Raw genomic sequence first — 23,347 nt, forward strand, 5'->3', positions numbered from 1 at the left:
AGAGCTTGATCTAAGCATTTTTTTTAACATTATATAATTGTGCATTCCTCCTTTCCAGCAATCTTCTTATTCCCCTTTTAGGATTTATCCTTGGAAATGTCAATGCCAGAGACTGATCTGTTAGTTAATTAGGTACATTTCTGAGTATACAATTACTTGAAAGGATAGCAGATGTTGCATCTCACATCCAGACCTTGGCTAATGTGTAGATCATTAACTCAGGTCTGACTCACATTCATTTTTATGAAGATATAGGAGAGTTCTTCTTATCTTTTTTAAGTTAAAAAAAATTTTTTTTAATCTTTTAAAAGATTTTTAGGTCTCCTAAAATTACTAAAAAATTTCAGCTCTTCAGAGATTTGAATTTACTATTTCACACTAATTTTTTACCAGATTTTTTACATTATCCTGAGTTCTCTAATATTGATCACATCACTGAATAGAATCTAGCCTTCAGCCAAAATAATTGGACTTTTAATTATACAGTCAAATAAGCCAGAATGACCATACCTAAAAACTGGTTTTGCTCAGCACTTTCTTTGCAAAACAAAAACGTTGTGCAAAATCAATAATGGCAAAACTTATCTGTGGGAAGAGGCACTTTAGTATGGCTGTCTCTTTTAAAGCACCTCCTCACTCCGTTTCTGTGGGCTTCACCAGACCTGCCGAACCAGGTGCAAACTGTCCAGAGAACTTTGCTTTGTAATCTTTGGAAAATCTGGCGTTTGAATTTTAAAAGGAAAAGTAAAGTAGGTAGTCAACTGTCGTAGTTTGCCCCATCACATCCTTGAGCTGCCACAAGTTCAGTTTGGTTCAGCAACATCGCTGAGTGCCTGCCAGGTCCCAGGAAGAACAGCAGGAACTCGGGGGTGAATATGAGTCCCATAAGACCTCCCCCTTGGGCTGCTCACACCCTTGTGGTCACAGAAGTGGGATATAGAGAGAACAACTGAGCTGCATAAACCACTCCACTTAGTCAACACGTATTTCTTAAGCCCTTATGTGTCAGGCAATGTGCTAAGCCCTAGGGGACACATGTACAAGACCCTCATACTCTTATGAGTTCACAGTCTAGAGAGGATGAAGGGCAATGAAAGCGTGAAGATACTGTGTGAAACATGCTGTCATGGCGCTGGACATACAGCATCCTATGGGGGTAGGATCCTAAGGGGGTAACAAGCCTATTCCTGGGGGTCAGAAAAGGCTTCTTTAAGGAAAAGAGAATTAAAACATGCAACCAGATACTTGAAAGATGAGTAAAAGTTTGTAAACCAAGAGACAGGGGAGGGAGACAAGGGATTATGGTGGGGATGACCTTGTGCCCAGCACTGTGATGGGCCCCTGGGAGACCCGCCCTCACAAAGGCGTGCATCCCTGTCTTCATCTGTTCCCCACTCAGACCAGAATTCGTCAGCCTGTTCTCCTTCCTTTGCCTCTGACCATCACCCCTGACTCCTTCGCCTGTTCCCTAGAGGCTCCCTCCCTCGTCCAGTACAGCCACAGACCCTGGACTCTGCTGTCTCCCCATTTCTACTCTAAATGACTTGCTCCTCCTTTCACATCCCATCACCATCCAAAGAGAGCGAAATAAGTGACGTCACTCCATATTTAGGTAATTTCTTTTACAGTGGCTGATTCCTGTGTGCCAATCCATGCCCTTGTAACAGCAAGGGTGCTTATCTTCCCCAGGCTGCTCTGGGATGCTAAATCATCATAATAGCCCCACTTACTGTCCTTGCTCTCTGTAATGAAGACAGTTAGGAAAACCTTTCCCTACCCCCAGCAACATCTTTTCTCCTGTGGCCTTATAGACACTTTCCAATTTGCAATTGAGTTTGGCATAATCTGTACTTCTTAAGGGCTATACTTCACTAGGGAAAGCTTCTGAGCTTATTCTAATAACCTCTTATTATGAATAGCATCTATTATACTAAGGAGTTTTCCAGAACCTTTACTTAGATGATGAGCAGACCTCCCAATCACCCTTCTCACACTCACCCTCTCCCAATTAGAAAAATACGTAATCATATATATATACATAATCTCCTGGCATTTGGCATCTGCTTCATAATTATTTAGGAACATGACTCAGCAGTTTGGAAGGAGGTTGGAGGAGGGGAGGGGAGGAAATTTGCCCTTGACAGAAGAGAAGAGAGGGAGAGGAGGAGTGAGGAGCAGTATGAGTTCTCTGGGCAATCATTTCCCCAGTTTTCTTCCTTTATGTCAACTAAACATTAAGTTCTTCCAGGCTGGTGGCTGCATTATATATCGAACTGTCCTCAAATTGCATCGTCTATAAAACCTTGCAAATAGTAGATTAGCAAACGATTTTTGTTCCCAATGATAAGAAGAGTAGAGAAAAAAAAATCCTAAGTAAAAGAGATAAAAGTATGTGTGGGAGGAAAAGGCAAGTGCTGATGCTGGCAACTTAGGTCAGAATATATGTATTTTAAATAAATAGCAATACCCAGAAGTGGGGTTGTGGGTTGATATGGTTGTTCTATTTTTAATTATTTGTATAATCTCGATAACTTTTTTTCCCCTCAGTGGCTGCACCAATTTACATTCCCACCAACAGTGCACAAACATTGCCTCTTCACATCCTCACTTGCTATCTTTTTTTAAAAGTTTATTTATTTTTTAATTGAAGGATAATTGCTTTACTGAATTGTGTTGATTTCTGCCAAACATCAACATGAATCAGTCACTGGAATCTTTTGTTTTTAATAGTGATGGGGTTCGGGACACACTACCCCAACATATGGTACCTTGGCAGAGTCAGTATTTCAGGCTGAAAGAATGTGAGAAATGGTATGGACAGAAAGGATTTTCTGACCTTCCCCTGAAGCAGGTGGTAAAGTCCTCATGTGACAGCTGCCCTCCTATATTCAGAGAAGCAGCATCCTTATCTTCCAAGATAAAGGGACACAGAGAGGAATCTGAGTGAATGGTCTTTGCTAAATTTTCCTGAGTTTACTATACTGAGCTCACCTTTATCCTTTATCATCTGTTTCCACAGCTCTTCACCAAACCTAAGCAGAAAAACACTCACCTTTAACCATTTCTTTAGGTCTTCATTTCTTTATGAAATTTCCCATGTCACATAAAGCTTACTATAAAGTGGTACAGTTTTCTCTTGTTAATCTGTCTTTTTTTACAGGGGTCCCAGTCAAGAATTTAGAAGGGTAGAGGAAAAAGATATTTCCTCCCCTATAATAGCCATCCTAACAAGTATGAGGTGTATCTCACTGTAGTCTCTTTTTCCTTTTTTTGGCCGCACTGGGTCTTCCTTGCTGCACACAGACTTTCTCTAGTTGGTGCAGCAGAGGCTACTCTTTGCTGCTGTGTGCAGCTTTCTTATTGTGGTGGCTTCTCTCTCGTTGCAGAGTTCAGGCTTGAGGCATCAGGGCTCAGCAATTATGGCACATGGGCTTAGTTGCCCCGTAACATGTGGAATTTTCCTGATCCTTGTCTCCTGCATTGGCAGGCAGATTCTTGACCACTGGACCACCAGGGAAGTCCTCCTTGTGGTTTCGATTTGTACTCCCCTGATAATTTGTAATGTTGAGCACCTTTTTATAGGTTTGTTGGACATTTGTGTGTCTTTAGAGAAAAGTCTCTTCAAGTCCTTTGCCCATTGTAAGATAAAGTTGTTTGATTTTTTTTTTTTTTTTTTGCTATTGAGTTGTAGAACTTCCTTATATATTTTGGAAATTAACCGCTTATCAGAATATGATTTGCAGTTATTTTCTCCCATTGCACAGGTTGCCTTTTCACTCTATTGATTGTTTCCTTTGCTGTGCAGAAAGTTTTTAGCTTGATGTGGTCCTACTTATCTATTTTCGTTTGGGTTGCCTGTGTTTTTGGTGTCATTTTCATGAAATTATTACCAAGACTCATGTCATGTAGATATTCCTCTAGGTTCTCTTCTAGGAATTTTATATGTTGGGATCTTGTGTTTAAGTCTTTAATCCATTTTGAGTTGATTTTTGTGTGTGGTTTAAGATACGGGGTCTCATTTTATTGTCTTTCATGTGATTGTCTTCTGGGTATATAGTCAAAAGTGTCAAAATCAGGATCTCAAAGAGATACTTGCCCTTCAAGGTTCATTATAACATTATTCACAATAGTCAAAGATAAAGAAACAATCCAAGAAATATTCTAGTGTATGTATATGTCACATTCTCTTCCTCCATTGACAAGTTAATAGATAAAATATGGTATATTCACACAATGGAATATTATTCAACCTTAAACAAAGACGGAAATCTCCCATTTGCAATAATGTGACCAAACCTGGGAGATATGCTAAGTGAAATAATCCATCACAGAAGGACAAACACTGCATGATTCCGTATATGCAGTTCAAATAGTCAAACAAATGGAATCAAAAAATCTAATGGTGGTTGCCAGGCGATGGAGGGAGCAAGAAATGGAGAACTGTTGTTCTGTGGGTATAAAATTATAGTTTTACAAGATGAATAAAGTTCTAGAGATTTGCTGTCCAACATCATGCCTCTAGTTAACAGTATGGCATTTAAAAATTTAAGGGAGTAGATCTTAGGGTAAGTATTCTTGAAAGTGAAAGTCACTCAGTTGTGTCCGACTCTGTGACCCTATGGACTGTACAGTCCATGGAATTCTCCAGGCCAGAATATTGGAGTGGGTAGCCTTTCTCTTCTCCAGGGGATCTTCCCAACCCAGGGATCGAAGCCAGGTCTCCTGCATTGCAGGTGGATTCTTTACCAGCTGAACCACAAGGAAAGTATTCTTACAACCCACAAAAAGCAAAAGTATGCAGGGACATTTTTGGAGGTAATGTATAGGTTTATTACTTTGATTTTAGTGAGGGTATCATGGGGATTATGTGTATGTCCAATTTATAAAACTGCATACCTAAAATATGTGCATATTTTGTATATCAGTTATTCCTCATTGTTGTTCAATCACTAAGTCATGTCTGACTCTTCGTGATCCCATGGACTGCAGCATGCCAGGCTTCCCTGTCCTTCACTGTCTCCTGGACTTTGCTCAGACTCATGTCCATTGAGGCGATGATGCTATTTAATCATCTCACCCTCTGCAGCTCTCTTCTCCTTTTGCTTTCAATCTTTCCCAGCATTATGATCTTATCCAGTGAGTTGACTCTCCACTGTAAAAAAATAAATAAATAAAGTTACTTTTTTTTCAACCAGTAATTTAACAGATGGGAAAAAGTAAGGAAATATTAACCTAAACTCTGATGTAGACACACATTCTGTGAAATGGGCATTCTGATTCTTAGCTGGCAATATAAACGGGTATTATTTTAACGCTTCGGAAGCAAATGGCAAATCACATTACATTTTTTATGTCTTTAATCTCCATAGAATTCTATTTCTATGATTTATCCTATGGAAATGCTTGGTTAGTATTCATATTGAGAAAATATTCAGTTCAGTTCAGTTTAGTTCAGTTCAGTTGCTCAGCCATGTCCAACTCTTCGAGACCCCATGAATCACAGCACGCCAGGCCTCCCTGTCCATCACCAACTCCCGGAGTTCACTCAGACTCACGTCCATTGAGTCAGTGATGCCATCCAGCTATCTCATCCTCTGTTGTCCCCTTCTCCTCCTGCCCCCAATCCCTCCCAGCATCAGAGTCTTTTCCAATGAGTCAACTCTTCGCATGAGGTGGCCAAAGTACTGGAGTTTCAGCTTCAGCATCATTCCCTCCAAAGAAATCCCAGGGCTGATCTCCTTCAGAATGGACTGGTTGGATCTCCTTGCAGTCCAAGGGACTCTCAAGGGTCTTCTCCAACACCACAGTTCAAAAGCATCAATTCTTCGGCGCTCAGCCTTCTTCATAGTCCAACTCTCACATCCATACATGACCACTGGAAAAACCATGGCCTTGACTAGGCGGACCTTTGTTGGCAAAGTAATATCTCTGCTTTTGAATATGCTATCTAGGTTGGTCATAACTTTCCTTCCAAGGAGTAAGCGTCTTTTAATTTCATGGCTGCAGTCACCATCTGCAGTGATTTTGGAGCCCCAAAAAATAAAGTCTGACACTGTTTCCACTGTTTCCCCATCTATTTCCCATGGAGTGATGGGACCGGATGCCCTGATCTTTGTTTTCTGAATGTTGACCTTTAAGCCAACTTTTCACTCTCCACTTTCACTTTCATCAAGAGGCTTTTGAGTTCCTCTTCACTTTCTGCCATAAGGGTGGTATCATCTGTATATATGAGGTTATTGAGATTTCTCCCGGCAATCTTCATTCCAGCTTGTGTTTCTTCCAGTCCAGCGTTTCTCATGATGTACCCTGCATATAAGTTAAATAAGCAGGGTGATAATATACAGCCTTGATGTACTCCTTTTCCTATTTGGAACCAGTCTGTTGTTCCATGTCCAGTTCTAACTGTTGCTTCCTGACCTGCATGCAGATTTCTCAAGAGGCAGGTCAGGTGGTCTGGTATTCCCATCTCTTTCAGAATTTTCCACAGTTTAGTGTGATCCACACAGTCAAAGGCTTTGGCATAGTCAATAAAGCAGAAATAGATGTTTTTCTGGAACTCTCTTGCTTTTTCCATGATCCAGCGGATGTTGGCAATTTGATCTCTGGTTCCTCTGCCTTTTCTAAAACCAGCTTGAACATCAGGAAGTTCACGGTTCACGTATTGCTGAAGCCTGGCTTGGAGAATTTTGAGCATTACTTTACTAGCATGTGAGATGAGTGCAATTGTGCGGTAGTTTGAGCATTCTTTGGCATTGCCTTTCTTTGGGATTGGAAGGAAAACTGACCTTTTCCAGTCCTGTGGCCACTGCTGAGTTTTCCAAATTTGCTGGCATATTGAGTGCAGCACTTTCATAGCATCATCTTTCAGGATTTGAAATAGCTCAACTGGAATTCCATCACCTCCACTAGCTTTGTTCGTAGTGATGCTTTCAAAGGCCCACTTCATTTCACATTCCAGGATGTCTGGCTCTAGGTCAGTGATCACACCATTGTGATTATCTTTTTTATGTTGTGAAGATCTTTTTTATACAGTTCTTCTGTGTATTCTTTCCACCTCTTCTTACAGCTCCTGGTCTTGTTTTTGTTGACTGTATAGAGCTTCTCCATCTTTAGCTGCAAAGAATATAATCAATCTGATTTCGGTGTTGACCATCTGGTGATGTCCATGTGTAGAGTCTTCTCTTGTGTTGTTGGAAGAGGGTGTTTGCTATTACCAGTGCATTTTCTTGGCAAAACTCTATTAGCTTTTGCCCTGCTTCATTCCATATTCCAAGGTCAAATTTGTCTGTTACTCCAGGTGTTTCTTGACTTCCTACTTTTGCATTCCAGTCCCCTATAATGAAAAGGACATCTTTTTTGGGTGTTAGTTCTAAAAGGTCTTATAGGTCTTCATAGAACCGTTCAACTTCAGCTTCTTCAGCTTTACTGAGAAAATATTACCAGTCCTAAAATATTTATTTCACTATCATTTGTAATAAGTAATATTAGAAACAATCTGAATGTTAAACTCTGTGGGAATGTTTGAATAGACCAGAGAATATCCTCATGATTCTATATTATGTAGGAGAGTGAGGTTAGCAAAACCCTGGAGGATAAATTCTACAACACCTCTCCTTCAGGGAGGTGACTGTCTAATTTCTTTAATGGGACAACTCTTGCCTAATTAGGTCATTGTAGTTTCTATCTGTGGCTATAGCATTGTGCCTGGAATATGGTGGACATTTCAAAAATGAGTGCTAGTAAGGTGCCATTAATATTTGTGAAATCTGTATAAAAGCAAGGAGAAGTGTTTATGCTATGGTAAAAGTGAAATAATATTGTATTTCACTTTTGTTGTTGTTGTTAAGTTGCTAAGTTGTGTCTGATTCTTTGCAACCCCATGGACTGTAACCCTCCAGGCTCCTCTGTCCATGGAATTCTCCAGGCAAGAATACTGGATTGGGTTGTCATTTCCTTCTCCAGGGCATCTTCCCGACCCAGAGATCGAACCCAGGTCTCTTGCATTGGCAGGTAGATTCTTCACAACACTTAGCCACCTGGGAAGCCCAGGATTTCACTTAAAAAAAAAAAAAAAGTTGTAAATAGAAAAATGGACTGAAGGATATGTAAAAAATGCAAAATGAAAATGTATTATTAAAAGAACTATAGTGGTTTGTATTGGAGAAGGCAATGGCACCCCACTCCAGTACTCTTGCCTGGAGAATCCCATGGACGGAGGAGCCTGGTAGGCTGCAGTCCATGGGGTCTCTAGGAGTCGGACACTACTGAGCGACTTCCCTTTCACTTTTCACTTTCATGCATTGGAGAAGGAAATGGCAATTCACTCCAGTGTTCTTGCCTGGAGAATCCCGGGGATGGGGGAGTCTGGTGGGCTGCTGTCTCTGGGGTCGCACAGAGTCGGACATGACTGAAGCGACTTAGTAGTAGTAGTAGTACTGATTTGTATTTGTCTCTCATATTATCTAATAATTTTACAATTTTATTGAGCTATAGTCGATTTACAGTGCTGTTTAATTTCTACTGTACAAAAAAATGACTTAGATATACACATATATACATATATATATATATATATGTATTTTTTCCTATTCTTTTCCATTATGGTTTATTACAGGATATTGAATATAGTTCCCTGTGCTGTACAATGGGCTTCCCTGATGACTATGCAGTAAGACTTTATTGTTTATCCATCCTGTATGTAATAGTTTGCATCTGCCAATCCCAAACTCCCAATCCTTCCCTCTGCCATCCTCAGCCCCCTTGGTAGTCCCAAGTCTGTCCTCTGTATCTGTGAGTTGTTTTTGTTTTATAGATATGCTCATTTGTGTCATATTTTAGATTCCACATGTAAATGATGTCATATGGTATTTGTCTTTGACTTATTTTGGTTAGTGTGATAATCTCTAGGTCCATCCATATTGCTGCAAATGGCATTCTTTTATTCTTTTTAATGGCTGTGTAATATTCTCTTGTATAGATGTACCACATCTTCTTTATCAATCTTCTTTATTCAGTGAATTGACAGATTAAATTGCTTTCATGTCTTGGTTTTTTTTTTTAAATATTACTGCTATGAACATACGGGTGCAAGTATCTTTTTGAGTTACAGTTTTGTCTGGGTGTGTGCCTAGGAATGAGATTGCTGGATTGTATGGCAACTCTAGTTATTTGAGGAACTTTCATACCGTTTTCCCTAGTCACTGAATCAATTTACGTTTCCACTAACATTGTAGGAAGATCCCCTTTTCTCCACACCCTGTCCAGCATGTATCATTTGTAGACATTTTAGTGATGGCCATCCTGAAAGGCATAGGTGGTACATTATTGCACTTTGATTTGGACTTCTCTGATAATTAGCGATGATAAGCATCTTTTCATAGAGAAATGTCTTCATTTCTTTCTTTCAATAAATGTCTATTCAGGTCTTCTGTCCATTTTTTGATTGGGTTATCTGTTTTTGGTTATTGAATTGTAGGAACTCTTCATGTATTTTGGAAATTAGGCCCTTGTTGGTCACATCATTTGCAGATATTTTCTCTCAGTCCATTAATATTTCTTTAATAAGTATAAAAAATTTTAACAATAAAGACAAACCATTTAGTTTATTGAAAATGATTATTCCTACATTTTCTCATCCTTTTTACAGGTTACCTCTCTGGGTATTCATTAAATTAGTCCCACTGGTAGAATAAAAACTGTACAAATCTGTTATGGGTGGTAGAAAAGGCACAGAACTGAGAGTTGGGGGATTTGGGTCTCCTCCTTCCCTGTGACCTTGGAAAACTCACTCAACTTCTTTGATCTCTTGTTTCTTCCTGGAAATGGCAAGAGCAATATTTGACAGATCACCTCATTAACTAATAAGTACATCATGTAAGATTGAATAAAGACTTTGAAAATGATAAAGTGATTTACAAACATACATTACCTTTCTGTTTCAAGTTTTTACCTTTTTAAAGCTTAAACTGTCCCTTTTAACTCCTTCTTGAAGATGAAGCCAATTGAGTTGGACACTGATTCATTGTGAACTATAACCCTTTTCATCCTTATTTCTTATTTGTCTCTACTCTTTACAAAGAAAATCAATATATAGATCTCCCATAGCATTTATTTTCTCCTTTTTTTTTCTTTCTAAATGAATTTCAACTGGGAACATCTGCTGTCATGTTAGGAGTGACTAAGCTTGATATGACTTTTCTCAATTTAGATATTTAGGCTGATCAGTTCTCGCTTTTTTATCATTTGCTGTCAACTGGTCTTACAAACCAAAGCAAAGAGGCAGGAAAGGAGACAAATTTCTAATACTCTAATGGCCAAAGGATGACATTACCCATGAACTCAGAGCTGTCCAGGCAGGAAACTGCATTTATGTCATGGGTAAAGCAGTAAATAGCACCCTTGATGATTGGTTGATCATTTCCAGATGTTATGTTAGTTTGCCCACACTTATTAGTCATTTTGGAGTGATGGTCATCTCCATAAGCTGGCACGTAACTTTGTTCATAAATAAAACATATGTCTTTATTCTTTTAAAGGAATTCTCATTACCACCTCAAAGCTACTGCAGTTTGGGGGACTTTGAGTATTATATTTTTATTTCCTCTGCCTGGTACAACTGCCTCCCCTTAATATCTCTGCCTATATGAATCCTAATGCTTTATCCAGGTGAATTTACTGATGTCAGATTCTTTTAACTGAAATCATACTTGCCTCCATCTTTGAATCCTCAACTGAGGCACTCTGACTTTTTCTTTTTTTTTAATATAAATTTATTTATTTTAATTGGAGATTAATTACTTTACAATATTGCATTGGTTTTGCCATATATCAACATGAATCCGCCACAGGTATACACGTGTTCCCCATCCCAAACCCCCCTCCCTCCACCCTCCCCATACCATCCCTCTGGGTCGTCCCAGTGCACCAGCCCCAAGAAACCAGTATCATGCACCGAACTTGGACTGGCGATTCGTTTCATATATGATATTATACATGTTTCAATGCCATTCTCCCAAATCATCCCACCCTCTCCCTCTCCCACAGAGTCCAAAAACTGTTCTGTACCTCTGTGTCTCTTTTGCCGTCTCGCATACAGGGTTATCGTTACCATCTTTCTAAATTCCATATATATGCGTTAGTATACTGTATTGGTGTTTTTCTTTCTGGCTTATTCACTCTGTATAATAGGCTCCAGTTTCATCCACCTCATTAGAACTGATTCAAATGTATTCTTTTTAATGGCTGAGTAATACTCCATTGTGTATATGTACCACAGCTTTCTTATCCACTCGTCTGCTGATGGACATCTAGGTTGCTTCCATGTCCTGGCTATTATAAACAGTGCTGCAATGCACATTGGGGTTCACGTGTCTCTTTCAATTCTGGTTTCCTCGGTGTGTATGCCCAGCAGTGGGATTGCTGGGTCATAAGGCAGTTCTATTTCCAGTTTTTTGAGGAATCTCCACACTGTTCTCCATAGTGGCTGTACTAGTTTGCGTTCCCACCAACAGTGTAAAAGGGTTCCCTTTTCTCCACACCCTCTCCAGCATTTATTGCTTGTAGACTTTTGGATCGCAGCCATTCTGACTGGCGTGAAATGGTACCTCATAGTGGTTTTGCTTTGCATTTCTCTGATAATGAGTGATGTTGAGCATCTTTTCATTGTTTGTTAGCCATCTGTATGTCTTCTTTGGAGAAATGTCTATTTAGTTCTTTGGCCCATTTTTTGATTGGGTCATTTATTTTTCTGGAATTGAGCTGCAGGAGTTGCTTGCATATTTTTGAGATTAGTTGTTTGTCAGTTGCTTCATTTGCTATTATTTTCTCCTATTCTGAAGGCTGCCTTTTCACCTTGCTAATAGTTTCCTTTGTTGTGCAGAAGCTTTTAAGTTTAATTAGGTCCCATTTGTTTATTTTTGCTTTTATTTCCAATATTCTGGGAGGTGGGTCATAACGTAAGACCAGAAACTATAAAACTCCTAGAGGAGAACACAGGCAAAACACTCTCTGACATAAATCACAGCAGGATCCTCTATGACCCACCTCCCAGTCTGACTTTTTCTGAATTTTATTTAGAAAATGTGTAACTTTTAAAATATTAAAATTTTACTATATTAAAAAATAATTTCTGTGTATATATATACACATATATAAAAACATTGTACCTAAGTATTGTGTATACTGTAAAGGTATAATATATACATGTATATGCATAATATATTTATATGTCTCTATATATTATACATATTTGTCTTTATGTGACATATTTCTTTGAATTATCACTTAGAAAAGAGATGGCTATTTCCTATTTGAGTCCTCATGAAGTCTCATGTTAGAATGTTTGTCCTTCTCCCAGTTATTTTATTTTGAATAACAAAGGATTGTTTGGGGAAGACAAGGCATCTCAACCTTGGCTGCATATTCAGATCACTCAGAGGACTTAAAAATTGCAGTGTCCAGGCTGCATCGCAAGCTATTGAATCAGAATCTATGGAAGTGTGTCCTGGCATTAGTGGGTTTTGTTGTTGTTTTTAAATTTTTATAGGCATATAGTGTTATGTTTGTTTCTGCTAACATAAAGTGCATCAGCCATGCATATTCATATATCCCCTCTGTTTTGGATTCTCTTCCCATTTAGATCACCACAGAGCACTGAGTAGAGTCCTGTGTGCTATATATAACAGATTGTCATTAGCAATCTATTTTATACAGAGTATCAATAGTGTATATATGTCGATCCTAATCTCCCAATTCATCCCACCTCCCTCTTCTTGGTATTCAAACATTTGTTCTTTATATCTGTGTCTCTATTTTTGCTTTGTAGATATCATCTACACTAATTTTTTTTCAGATTCCACATATATGCATTAATATATGGTATTTGTTTTTCCCTTTGACTTTCTTCACTCTGTATAACAATCTTAGATCCATTCAGGTCTCTACAAATGACCGAATTTCATTTCTTTTTATGGCTGAGTAATATTCCATTGTATGTATATGCACCACATCTTCTTCATCCATCCTTCTATTGATGGCCGTTTAGGTTATTTCCATGTCCAGGCTATTGGAAATAGTGCTACAATGAACACTGGGGTGCATGTGTCTTTTTGAATTATTTTCTCTGGGTATATGTCCCGTAGTGGGATTGCTGGGTCATGTGGTAGTTCTATTTTTAGTTTTTTAAGGAACCCCCATACTGTTCTCTGTAGCAGCTATACCAATTTATACTCCCACCATCAGAGCAAGAGGGTTCCCTTTTCTCCCTACCCTCTCCAGCATTTATCGTTTGTAGATTTTGTGATGCTGGCCATTCTGACTGGTGTGAGGAGATTGTAGCTTTGATTTGGACTTTTATAATAATTAGTGATATTGAGTATCCTTTCCTCTGTTTGCTTTGTTTTGCCATCTCTATGTCTTCTTTGAAGAAATGTCTATTTAGGTCTTCTGCCCATTTTTTGATTGTTGTTTTTTTTTTGTTTGTTTGTTTTTAATAGAGCTGCATGAGCTATTTGTATATTTTGGAGATTAATCCTTTGTCAGTTGCTCCATTTGCAAACATTTTCTCCCATTTTGAGGGTTGTCTTTTCATCTGCAGAGCATTTAAAAAACACTAATGCCGGGGCTACAGTAATTAAGACAGCATGGTACTGGCATCGTTGTTTTTTATTCGCTAAGTCGTGTCCGGCTCTTTTGTGACTCCATGGATGATAGCCCTCCAGGCTCCTCTGTCCATGTGATTTTCCAGGCAAGAATACTGGAGCAGGTTGCCATTTCCTTCTCCAGGGATATCTTCTTGACCCAGGGGTCAAACGCACGTCTCCTGCATTGGCAGGTGGGTACTTTACCACTGTGCTACCTGGGAAGCCTGGGGCTGGTATTAGTGTTTTTTAAATGCTCTGCAGGTGATTCAGTAGCAGTAATTCTGAAAATTACTGTTAACCTGAAACAAACTTAGTGCTGGAGCTTGATGTTTATAAAGGTCATCGGATGGAAGCAGGGATTCAACACAGGTTTAGTGAGTATTCCTGAGGAGAAAGTCTCCATCATTGCCAATGGTGGCTATCATTACTTATTTCTTTAAAAAAAAAGCTTTAAAAAAAATCAGTTTGATAAGAAATATCATTATTATAAGTTGTACAAAGCTCAAACATACATCCGCAGGATAAATGAAAAGTACATTCTTATATTATGCTAGATGGTTTTGGTGGCATAGGATAAATCTCCAGTGGCAGAATTATGCATGGAATCAGAAAGTGCCATAGTTGGAACAACTTAGGCAGCAGTGAGTATGACATGCGAGAAACCTTCATTAGGTGATTCAAAAGGGATACTAGTGATGATTAGGACAGTGATGTCAAAGGTGCATATGAAAAGTTTGAATAGAATTGTTCCATGAAGTTTGAGCATAGAAAAAGTACTATTTCTGTATCACTGTATTAGGTAACATGAATTTAAATATCTATTGTAAGTAAAATTAGAAATGAAATATTGATCATTTCAACCACCCTCTAAGCATTTAAAGATTAAAATTCATCAAACACTGTCAGTGGGAAAATGGAAGCATTGCCTTATACTTGGGGTCCCCTTATTTTGTTGCATTCATGTTTTTATTTTTCACTTGCTAAAAGTAAAAAGTCTCCTTAAGAATGGAGACTACTTCTTATTGATTTGATTTTACACATACCTAATCATAGACACAGGTTTTGTGGGAACAGAAACACATTTGTGGATAGCCTTATTTTAGAGAGAAAATTACATAGTGACCTTGAGATATTATTAGGACTTCTGCCAAGACTACTCAAGTGAGGGCTGCTGAGGTGTAAACCTCATGAGCTTCATGGGAAATTCATGCCCTCATCCACTCTGGTGCCTAGCACTGGTGTCTGGCTAACCAGCCACAGGCATTACACAGCCATTTAAGTTGCATTGCTTTCCTTATTCAAAGAACCTATGAAATCCTAAGATGGTTTCAGAGCATGCCATGTTAGTCTCTATATTTTCTAAGAAAGCAGAAGCAATTTTCTGCTCTGGAGCAGAGTGGTCGGGTAGCACAACATTGGCTGAGTATTAGATGACAAAGATGAGTGCAATTTCACTCTGGAAAACTGAGATAGGGCAAATGTAGCATATCAAATTTGAACCTAGAAGCTCTTAGGATGGAGGCAGGAGGCATGAGGCATCTGACAGTATAAAAATAATGTGATCCAGCAGAGGGCTTTTCTTTCTGCAGATTCCTATCTCTTGTACACTCAAACAGACTTAATAAAAAGTTTTAGAACTTTTATTGTCAAACAGGGAATGGGTGAGTTATGTGTGGACACTCTACAGGCAAGGACTCCATCCCATTCATCTTGGTGTCCCTAGCACCAGCATCACACTGGCTGGCTGGTGCTAGAATGTTTATTGAAATTGCACCAGAAACTTGAATGCAGTCAGTGAAGTTATCATCAGTATGAATAATCAGGTTCTGCATTTAAACATGGCACATAAAATTCATACTTAGGCATTCATTTCCTTATTCTCTTTTCAGCCTGGAATTCTACAGATGAGGATGAGGTAGGAGAAAAAATAGCCCCTGATAATGGGCTAGCCAGAATGGATGCTAGCCAGAATGGATGCTATCCAGAATCCAAACCCAGGAATACAGAATCTGGGTACATTCTCTGGGCAGGAGAACTGGGTGAAATTTCAGAAAAGTTTTTTTCTTTTTTTTCATATCATTGTTTGACACTTGGAGCCTCTTGGTCTTTGGCTAGAAATTTAAATTTCCAACTCAATAAACTGAAAGTATAAAGATAGAAAACTTTCCCATCTTTCATACACATTAGACGTTTACCTGAAGGCAGTATCTGAAGCTGCTTAAAGATGACTAAGGGGATTCATGCTGAAGATAGAAGTGACCATGAGGACCAGCTGGTGAGGACCCTGACGTCCCAGAGAGGAAGAGGGGAAGCAGAGAAGCGGTAGCACAAGAAGAACGATCAAAACACATGGCATGGAGAGTGGCAGGAAACAGAATATCCAGATCCTAGCAGCCCTCTTGATATTTCATGGTAGTTCTGAAGCCAATTCAAGCATCGTCTTGGGAACAATCCTTTTGACAACATCAACATGAAAAGGACACAAACATTCTCTATTCTGGTGAAAGAGACTTTAGGGAAGTCTGGGATATATAACATAAATCCCATGATTGTCATTTGGGTGCAGGCAGAGAGCAGTAGCTGCACAAAGGGAATGCCTGAAGTTTGGGTTCTATTTCATTCTCAAGTGATACAAAGTCTTAGAATTTCTGTTTGTGTCTTTTTCTAGTAAGGGTGATGTTAGGGGGTACTTTCATGGTCTCCTTCTTGGAGATGAAGTAATAATAAAATCAACACTGGAGATTTCACATATATGCATCTCATCTGATCAGGCAGGGAATCCTTGAATTCTAGAATCTTGCTCTTGTAAAACTGCAGTGACAGTGACAGCTGTTTCAAAACCCTTAGTGACATTTCCTGGAACACAGACTACACTGCGTTGAAATCTCATTTGACACATTTTAGGCCTGGTGGTTTTAAATGAGAGAGAAAACACACACACACACACACACACATTGTTAAATATTACTGCAAAATTTCACTTTGCTTAATGGGCAATAAAATAATACAGTGTGTTCAGGTGGCTCAACCTTCCGCTTTGACCATCTGGCCTGATGAAGATACTCAGTGAGTCTTGTCTTTTGGTGGCTTTCGCTCCACTGTCTATTGATGAGTAGGTGACTGTCAGCATAATTAGCTCCTACTTGAAACCTGCTTAAATGTCCTGATATCTATCCAATGATACCGTGATCAAAACAAAACACCACAAGAGAAAGGACTCCAATTAGTCAAGAATGTTGTCCTTATTCTTATTGTTTGAAGAGATACCTCAAGAATATTGTTTTTTTTTTTTTTTATTCAAAAAAAATGCTCAAAAGAAATAGCCACTCATTCCTTTTCCTACAACATTCTGGATAAGGTTTAGGAAGGAGCACTGACATCTCGAGGAAGAGGGCCCTGAACTATCAAAAAGGGAAAATGCTACTGAAAATCTAAAAGAAACTACAAAAGCAGTAAATCTGTCCTGCTTAGACCAATAGACTCTTAGAATTTCTAGAGAAAACTGACAACCAAAAATTTAAAAAATGAGTCACTGTATGGAAAACTTACACATTCTTTTGCTGCAGAGGATGGAGAATACATATAGAAACATAGTCATTTTGAGGGTATAAGCTAAAAACATTTCTTGGTTTTCCTTTTCTCTTCTCGTGATAAGAACACTTTGGCCATCTTATCTTATACTTTTGAGTTTACATGAAGATGATTTGAAGAACTAGATAGCAAATGAATAAAGATTTTTATTTGGGACCTCTTCTCTAGGCAGTTTGATTTAAAACCACACACACACATACACACAGAGAGAAACTTAACACTTGGCTATGATGGGCTAATTTGATACCAGATTAGTCCGCATAAACAACCAGCACACACACACACACACACAGATACACACAAAAAATTTGAATAACATATACAAGGCAATTGTTTTTAAGCATTGGATGCCAGGCATGGAAAACCACAATCCCTGAGAAAAATGAAACTGCTAAGGTGAGAATTCAGGGCAGCTAAAAGAGCCGTATTCTCCAGGGTATTCATCATAGAGAAGAAAGCTGCACCTTGGTGGGTGTGTGGGCTGGGGGTGAAAGTTTGTTTGCATAGGCATTCCTTATGAATCCTCGATTGAAGACAGGGTGAGATTACATGGTGGGGCATATGTAAAACTGGATGTTAATGGCATTGAGAAAAGAATAGAGATTCTAGATATCAAGCAGTGCTGGGTAACATTGGAGTTTCAGCCCAGTTAGAGTGCAGAAGTCTTGTTAACACTCTAGCATCTGGTTAAGACATCAGAAAAGTCTTCCCTTACAAGTAAGGGTTGTATTTTAAAATAAGGTTCACTCTAGATCTGCCTTCGCAGAATCTAAAAGGATAGACTAAAACAAAATTAATAGAACATTAGGAACTTTTGGAATAATATTAGACACTTTTTCAAACATGTAATTAACACCTCAGCAGCACAGAAACTTTGAAAATTAATGGCCAAAGATTTTCTATATTTGTTGAAAAACACTGGTTACAGATCTATGATGCTTGATGGACTCACAACAAGAGAAATAGAAAGTGACACGTAAGCACTCAGACTCAAACAGCTGAAATTAAAAGTAAAGAACCAAAATATCTTGAGAGGAGACAAAGCAAAATACATACAGGAGAATGATAAGAATAAATGAAAGCTGATAACGTTAGAAAAATAGAAGTAGAAGATGAATCACATTTTAAAGGTGAAAATAGAAAAACCTGACATCACATATTCTATATATGGAGAAAATGTCCTTCATAAATAAGAGTGAACTATAGATATTTTCACAAAAATAAAGGCTGTGAGAATTGATCATCATCAAACCTGAAAGATACTCTTCAGGCTGTCATTCCACTATCTTCCTAAATAATCTAAAAAAAAAAAAAATAAGCTATGTGAATGAAGGAATTCAATGACACCACAGGACATAAAGTCATAATACAAAAATGAACTGTATTTCTATATATTCACAATAAACAAAATAACAATTTTTTAAATTTAAAAATTGTATCATAAAAATATCCCAATATGTACAAAAACCCTATAGTAAAAAAATATAATAGATTGCTGAAAGAAATTAAAGAAGAGTAAATAAATGGAGGATTATATCATATTCATGGATTGGACAATACAATATTATTGTCAATTTTGCTTCAAAATTGTCAATCATCCTTCAAAATTAAAGGAGAAGTAGATATTTTCTTTTTTTTTAACAAAGTGACATGTAGATTCAACAAAATCACAATCGTGATTCTATCAGCTTTTTTAAAATTGACAAGTTAATTTACATAGCAATGCAAAAGATCTAGAATAGCTAAAATGACCTTGAGAAGTAAGTTGGAGTGCCTATGTTATCTGATTTTAAGATGCCTGGAGAATCCCAGGGATGGGGGAGCCTGGTGGGCTGCCGTCTATGGGGTCGCACAGAGTTGGACACGACTGAAGTGACTTAGCAGCAGCAGCAGCAGCAGCAGAGATCTATTGGAGAAGGAAATGGCAACCAACTCCAGTACACTTGCCTGGAAAATCTCATGGATGGAGGAGACTGGTAGGCTAGTCCATGGGGTGGCAAAGAGTCATACATGATTGAGTGACTTCGTTTTCACTTTTCACTTTCATGCATTGGAGAAGGAAATGGCAACCCACTCCACTGTTCTTGCCTGGAGAATCCCAGGGACGGGGGAGCCTGGTGGGCTGCTGTCTGTGGGGTGGCACAGAGTCAGACAAGACTGAAATGACTTAGCAGCAGCAGAGATCTATAGTAATCAAGGCAGTGTGATATTCTGTAAATATACATATTTAGTTTAAAAAATAGTATAAAATAGATAATCAAGCAACTCATGAGACATAAGTAGAAATCTAGAAAATCCTCTAATATGTCATGAACATATTTAGAATTTGTGAATTCTAACAATGTATGGTTTGCATTCCATATGTTAAATCATTGAAATAAAAGATTGCTCTTTTCGGGTTGAGACGAAGCAAAGCCAAGTTAGAAGAGTGACCAATGGGTAGGGAAGAAGGAAAAAAAGTTCCACTGTGATTTTAGCACTTTAAAAGCAGAACAAAATATAAAAGAATGGTTTGTATTATAAAAGTCAATAAAACCATTATTGCAATGATCTACAAAAAAAATACACATTTATATCAGTGGAACATAATAGATATTCCAGAAATAGACCCACACATGTAGTTAATGGATTTTCAGCAAAGGTACTAACATAATTCTACACAGAAGGAAAATGTTTATTCCTATGGGAAGAAAATGAACCTTAACCATGCCCTCACACCATATAAAAAGATTAATTCAGAATAGAACATGGACTTAAAGTCAAAGCTAAGCAACAATATCAAGCATCATGGTGAGTCATGATATAAGACAGTATATATTATATGATTTCATTTATATAAAATGGGCCACAGGCAAAACAACAGGCTAAATATTCAATGGAGACAGAATTTAGAGTAGCAGTTGCCTTTGGGGGTAGACATTGACTGGAAAAGGACATCGGGATTTTCTGAGATGATAGGAAATATTTTTATCCTGATTTTGCTGGTGGTTGCTTAGATTTACATATTTTTCAAAGCTCACTAAATTGAATATTTCAAATATAGGCTTTTTATTATTTGTCAATTGCATCTCAATAGTGTTAATTGGTGGCATAGATGGTAAAAAATCTGCTTTCAATTCAGGAGACCTGGGTTTGATCCCTGGGTTGGAAAGATCCCCTGGAGAAGGGATTGGCTACCACTCCTATATTTTTGTCTGGAGAATTCCATGGACAGAGAAGCCTGGTGGACTACAGTGCACGGGGTTGCTAAGAGTTAGGACAGAGTGACTTAACACTTTCAATGTTGATTTCAAAATATGATTTAGAATGTTTCCTGTGGAGGAATATTAGAGGACTTTCTTTCCACAAAGCTTTTTTGACAATTCTAAGTCCATTCTGAAGGAGATCAGCCCTGGGATTTCTTTGGAAGGAATGATGCTAAAGCTGAAACTCCAGTACTTTGGCCACCTCATGCGAAGAGTTGACTCATTGGAAAAGAGTCTGATGCTGGGAGGGATTGGGGGCAGGAGGAGAAGGGGACGACAGAGGATGAGATGGCTGGATGGCATCACTGACTCGATGGACATGAGTTTGAGTGAACTCCGGGAGTTGATGATGGACAGGGAGGCCTGGCGTGCTGTGATTCATGGGATCACAAAGAGTCAGACACAACTGAGCGACTGAACTGAACTGAAGTCCATCCTATATTGACAGCAGAATTCATTGAGATCATTGAGCTGAATTCTGTGTTCAGTGTAGTTTTCCCAATATACTGTCAATGACTGTTAACAAAATGATAGATAGGAAGATACATAGACTGATTCACAGTGGTTTGCTGTTAGAAAAAAAACATTGTGAAGAAACCAGCGGCATTGGATTTATTTGCTAGAAATTATTGATAGACATTTCTGTGGACCCAGTTCTATGAAATGCAGTTCAATACTTTTTATTAGAGGTTTTCTATGGCTCCTCTTTGGTGGAAACATAAAAGAGAGAGAATTATGTTTTAGAAATTCCAATAAAAATGTAGCCATAACATAGAGTTATATACAGCAGTATGAAGAATGGCCATTCAAAGCTAATTTGATACCACAAGAAACTGTGGAGGCAAAATGCATTCTAGTTCGTGATATGATATGTAGCAAGGAAGAGGAGCAGATTGGGAGTGGCTTGAGGGAATGATCAATTCCGGATAGTGTCAATATTATCCTCTTTGTTCAGTGACTTCAACTTTACCACTCACCTATTGTTTCCAAATGACTGAAATGAATCTGGACGTGGGATCATGGTGACTGAAATTGTCCTGTGGTCAGCGGCTGGGCCATTTGCACTTGAATGTCAATTCAATTCCCACCAAGGCTTAGGGAGATGTGGATTTAGTGACAGATGCATCATCTTGGGAACAGACAATGGCAAATGACAGTAACAAATAGCCAATAAATGTTCAGTTTGAAAGGTGTCCATTCACAGAGGAAAGGGGAGAAAAAAGCAGGTTGTTTTTGTTTATTATTTGACGTGTGGTTGGGTCTCCCAAGTATAAGACAGTGTAGAGTTCTGTAGCTATAAATGACTGGTGCTGAGTGAATCTCAGAAAGCACGGATTCGGGTTGGCTTCAGTAAGGGAGAATGTCAGATGTTGACTTTGCAGATTATTTGCCTCATCTCAAACTCTGAAGCCCAGAAAGCTGGCCAGGATTGCTTTAGAAGAACGGCTTGCAGCTGAGATTTTTCTGGCAATCAGAATTGCAGTTCATGTCACCATTTGGACTAAAGCTGAATGTGGACAGAGAAGCTGCTCAGATGAAGGAAGATGAAAAAATGCAGTCTTGTAATGAATAATTCTTCAAAGGCACATGCTTGCCCTTCAGTGGGGTATGAATATTTTCATAACTGTTTCTTGGTCAATTTTCAGGGGGATAAAGGTTAGGTGTATGGAGATGTGATCTGAGCTTTGCCCTGGAGCTTGTTTCTCTACATTGTCTCTTGGACCAGATTCCTATGAATATATTATTATGTGTTTTGAGAGGAAGGCTATCAGGGTGAATAAATATGAGAAAGCCAACTTGTGCTCCTCTTTTTTGGCCTGTTGTAAAATAAGTTGGTAAGAAGACTCTCTTTCAAAAGTCCCGCAGTAGAGAAATCTGTTTCCTTAACCCTTATCACCCTTCCTGAAGGCCCCAGTATCTCTGATGCTTGTTCACCTAAACATCTGTGCTCTTTAGTTTCTTAACCGTCCAATCTCTAGTGATCTTTTTTTTCTGTTTGTCCTCATCTTCTTATGTCTAAACTCTTTCATTCCCTATTTCAAGCATGTTGTTCTCTGACCATCACCTCCTAGCCTCCCAACTTGCCTGCTTCAGAGCTTTGACTCCAAAAATTGTGAATGAGGCTGTATTATTAGTAGTACAATGGGGGCTTGAGACCTGGTCTGTTAGGCTTCAAATTCCAGCATTGAACAGCAGTGGTTGTGTATACAAGTTCTTAGTCTCTCTTTCCTTCAGTTTACTCCCTGATAGCTCAGTTGGTAAAGAATCCACTTGCAATGCAGGATACCCCGGTTTGATTCCTGGGTTGGGAAGATCCACTGGAGAAGGGATAGGCTACCCACTCCAGTATTCTTGGGCTTCCCTGGTGGCTCAGTTGGTAAAGAATCTGCCTGCAGTGTGGGAGATCTGGGTTCAATCCCTGGGTTGGGAAGATGCCCTGGAGAAGGGAAAGGCTACCCAGTCCAGTATTCTGGCCTGGAAAATTCCATGGATTGTTTATCCATGAGGTTGCAAAGTGTTGGACCTGACTGAGAGATTTTCACTTTCATTTTCAAGAGGTAAACAATAATAACAACTACCTCTCAGGGTTACTGAAACAATTCAATATGTTAATTCATATAAAACGCTTCAAACAGTGCCAGGCATGTGTCATCTGCTCAGTAAATGCAGAGGCCACCTCAAGTTCTCCAGTTCACGGAGGGAGCTAATACTTCTCACTCTCCACAGCCTCACTCTTGTATGTCCATAGTTTACTTCTTAAATAGTATAAATTGCATTGTCCATCTTTATAATTATTTCTTTCCAAACACCTTAATCCCTTCGTTCTATTATCCCTAATATATATGTGTACATATGTAGCAAAGCTCCAAA

General features: G+C 38.6%; 1 protein-coding gene and 1 long non-coding RNA gene across 8 annotated transcripts in view; one reads left to right on the forward strand and one right to left on the reverse strand.

The window, feature by feature from the left end:
* Positions 1-23,347, forward strand: part of LOC147344332 (uncharacterized) — a 92,647-nt gene that overhangs the window by 49,283 nt on the left and 20,017 nt on the right. The window lies entirely within an intron of this gene.
* The window catches only part of LOC147344333 (uncharacterized), a 492,915-nt gene continuing 472,777 nt past the window's right edge, over positions 3,210-23,347 (reverse strand). Inside the window, exon 3 of one of the 3 annotated variants that reach the window (XR_015155777.1) lies at positions 3,210-5,152. The gene's annotated coding sequence lies outside the window, so the exon portion shown is untranslated. The remainder of the gene's footprint in view (positions 5,153-23,347) is intronic. The other 2 variants (XR_015155768.1, XR_015155757.1) reach the window with 2 other exon arrangements.

Source organism: Bos grunniens, chromosome 26 (assembly GCF_055505025.1).
Source record: "Bos grunniens cultivar Pamir isolate PY7600 chromosome 26, Bosgru_T2T1.0, whole genome shotgun sequence".
Classification (NCBI taxonomy): Eukaryota; Metazoa; Chordata; class Mammalia; order Artiodactyla; family Bovidae; genus Bos; species Bos grunniens.